The sequence below is a fragment of the Chinchilla lanigera genome, unplaced genomic scaffold (genome assembly GCF_000276665.1).
Source record: "Chinchilla lanigera isolate Chin_1 unplaced genomic scaffold, ChiLan1.0 scaffold00012, whole genome shotgun sequence".
Taxonomy (NCBI): Eukaryota; Metazoa; Chordata; class Mammalia; order Rodentia; family Chinchillidae; genus Chinchilla; species Chinchilla lanigera.
In genome coordinates, this window is record NW_004955413.1 from 24,173,860 (window position 1) to 24,177,912 (window position 4,053).

The window sequence follows — 4,053 nt, forward strand, 5'->3', positions numbered from 1 at the left end:
GGTGTATACCCATAATCCCAGCACTTGGGAAACGGAGGCAGCAGGTTCATCATGAGTTCGAGACCAGCCTGGGCTACATAGGGAGTTCAGAGCCAGTTTGAACTACATAGAAAGACTCTGAATTATTTTATGAAGCTTAAAGTTTTAAACTGAAAATTCTCCAGTAGTTTCTCACTGCACTTAAAATAAAGCCCAAATCTCTGTCCTGGGTGTCTCACCATACCCTCGCCCACAGGCTCAAGGTGGCCATGTGGCTGTCCCTGGCACCCCGTGCACATAGGCACACCTGCATCCCTCTCTTGGTCCCCCTTCCCTCCTTCCACAGAGCTTGTCACCATCACAATGATAGTTGAGCCTCACGAGGGCAAGCGACCTCTGTTCTGCACACACCAGGCTCCAGCAAATGTACAAACACAACCCACACCTGTGCACGGGTTTGTGTGGCTTCTGCACTGTGACCTAGACTCAGATGGGGCAGCAGAGGTCCAGAGGGTACTGGGTCAAGACCTGGAGAGGGAAGAACAGGAAAGGCAAGGGACAGCAGGGATGGGTCCCATCGCAGCTTACCCGCTTGCTGCTATTTCCCTGGGAATTTCGCAGAAATACAGCCTGCCCCCACATGGATAAGGCAGCACTTGGATTCTTTTGTTTTGTTTTTTGTTTTTGGTTTTTCTCCGGTACCAGGAACCGAACTCACGACCTTGCGCCTGCCAGGCAGGCGCTTTTGCCGCTGAGCTAAATCCCCAGCCCCAGCACTTGGATTCTTTGAATTGAAAAGTAACCAACATAAACTAGGGGGGCACGGTAGAGCATGCCTATAACCTCAGCACTCTGGAAGGCTGAGGCAGAAGAATTGTAAAATTGAGCACCTGGGAAATTTAGCAATTTAGCAAGACCCTGTCTCAAAATAAAAAATAAAAAAGAGCCGACCAAGAGTTTGAGGCCGGCCTGGGCTACATAGCGAGTTCAAAGCCAGCCTAAACCACAAAGCGAGACCCCGTCTCAAGAAAACCAACCCAAACAACAAGGGGCCGGGATGCAGCTCAGCATGAGGACCCAGGGTTCAGTCCTAATGAAGTCCAGCAGTTCTACCAATGTCCCTTCCTCTTCCCAGCACAGCGTGACACAGGGACTGGACAGTGCACCTGCCTCCAGCCCTGCTGGGGTTTCTCTGAGCCTGGCAGCTGCCCGGGCCCTAAGAGGGGCTGCCCTAGGCACTGGGTCTCACCTGGTGCTGGGGTGGCCATGGAGGGATCCTGCTCACATCCCTAGCCCCTGGACGGGTACATGTGAAGAAAGAGTGCAGGCCCAGAACAATGCCTCCAATGTCCTCAGCCCTGGAGCCTGTGACAACGGCCTGCATGGCAGGAAGGGTGAAGCCACTAAGCTTTGTTTTTATTTTCTTTTTGAGACAGGATCTCATTACATAGCTCAGACTGGACTTGAACTCACCATGTAGCCCAGGATGGCCTTGAAGTCACAGGGATCCTCCTGCCTCAGCCTCCTTTGTACTGTACTTACAGGTCTGGGCCATTATGGTGGGCCAAGGCTGCTAATCTGAGAACCTTGAGATGGGTTATCCGGGGTCACCTGGTGGGTGTCGTGTATTCACCGGGATCCTTCAATAGCAAAGAAGCTTCGAAGGAGAGAGACTTGGCTGACTTCAAAGACTGGAGGGAGCCCAGAGCCAAGGGATGTGGTGTCCAAAGAAGCCAGGAAAGGTAAAGGGCAGATTCCGACTGGTTGATTAAAGTCTAGTTTGGAGGTTGACCTTGGGCTCCATAAAATAATACATTAATTTTTGTTTTGTTTAGTTTTTTTGAGACAAGGTCTTGCTATGTAGTTCACGCTGGCCTTGAACTCACTATGTAGCCCAGGCTGGCCTCAAACTCAAGGTGAAAAAAAAAACAAAAAAAAAACAATTCAAGGTGATCCTCCTGCTTCAGTCTCCCAAGGGCTCAGATTACACTGTATTTGTGTTTTATTTTATTTTATTTTTTTTCTTTTTGAGACAGGGTCTCATTGTGCAGTTCAGGTTGGCCTTGAGCTCACTTTGTAGCCCAGGCTGGTCTTGATCTTCCTGCCTCAGCCTCCCGAGTGCTGGGATTACAGGTGTGTGCCACCCTGCCTGGCTTGTGTTGTTTTAAACCGACAGGTTTGTGGTAGTGTGGCACGGTAAAGACTATATACTGGGTAACTTTTAATATTTTTTTTTTGAGACAAGGTTTCACTAATTTGCAAAATTGCTTAGGCAGGACTTAAACTTGTAGTCTTCCTGCTTCAGCTTCTCTCAGTGCTGGGATTATGGGCATGTACCACTGCATCTGGCTTCAAGTTTTAAAAAGAAAGCAATTCTGACACATGCCACCACACAGATGAACCTTGAAAACATTCTCCTAAATGAAATAACCTAGTCACAAGATGACAAATATCGCACCAAACATGGTGGTGCATACCTACAATCCAAAGACTCCAGTAGGCTGAGGCAGGAGGATGGCAAGTTGGAGCCCAGTGTGGGCAATTTAGTAACTTAGTGAGACGCTGTTTCAAAAAGGTCTGGGGATGTAGCTCAGTGTAAAGACCCTGAGTTCAACCCTCAGTACCACACACACATACAACAATAACAAAAACAAGAAATATTGTATAGTCCCATTTATATGAGATTCATAGACTTGCTAAACTCAGAAAATAGAATGTTGATTGCCAGGGGCTGGGAGAGTGGGGTTGGGAATTAAATGGGTGAAAAGTCCATTCTGCAAGATGAAAAAACTGAGTTGCACAACAAACTGAACAGACTTTTGTTTTGTTTTGTTTTTGGAACCACTGGGGATTGAATCCAAGGTCTTGGGCTAAGCTATACTTCCATTAATTTTATTCTAGAGAGGGTCTCACTACATTCTCCAGACTAGCCTTGAACTTCTGAGCATCCTGCCTCAGCCTTCCAAATAGCTTGGATTACAGGTATGCACCACCAAACCTGGCGTGAAATATTCTTAATACTGCTAATCCATACTTCCTTCCTTCCTTCCTTTTCTTTTTGAGCAGGGTCTCACTATGTAGTCCAGGCTGGCCTCAAACTTGAGGTGATCCTCCTGCCTCAGCCTCCCTAATATTGGGAATATAGGCGTCCACCACCATGCCTGGCTCTCACCCACACACTTTAAGTGATGAAGATGGTATGTCGTAAGTATTTTACAACAATTTAGAAAATAAAAACAAAAGCAGCTCCGGATACAGCGGCCACGATCACACACAAAGGCTATCGCGCCCCAGGAAGAAGGTTCTGTCTGGGGAAGTTGTACAATCTGTCACCAAGAAGGACCACACAAGTCCACTCATTGCTCCACAGAGTTAAATGAGGGGATTCCCCCACTTAAGAACAAGGGGGATAATTACACCCTGCATTCCAAGGGAGGGGAGCATGGTCACTGGGATGCTAAAAGCCCTCTGTGCCCCCAGCCCTGGGCTGAGGAGCCCCCACCCCTCCCCCACTGTGATTTCCTTCCGTGTTTGTTCTCTGTGAGAAGCTGCAGGGCACGGTGGCTGAGCTCTGATAGCAGGCATGCCTTGGTTTGAAATCCAGCTCAGCCACCAGCTGACTGCAATTGTGGACGGGCTGTTTTACCTCTCTTTTAGGCATTGCCCAGTATCCCTCAGGGGTACAAAACTGCCTCAGGTGAGAAACGCTGGATTACCACGAGGCAGAGGCTCGGCAGAGTTGCTAACCCTGACGTGCCCTCTCCCGGTCCCCTCCACCCACATCCTGACCCTCTGTGACACCTACTAGCCGCCAGCTCTCTCTGCCTCACTCTCCCTTCCGGATGGGCACCTTGACCCTTAAGTGTCTCTGCCCCCGCACCCGCCTTCATCAGACACTTCTGCAGCCTCTGACCTTGCCCTGCCTTCGGTGCCCAGCCAGGGATCCTTGCAAAAAGCTACTGCCGGGGGCTGGGGATTTAGGGGGCTGGGGATTTAGCTCAGCGGCAAAAGCGCCTGCCTGGCAAGCGCAAGGTCGTGAGTTCGGTTCCTGGTACCGGAGAAAAACCAAAAAAA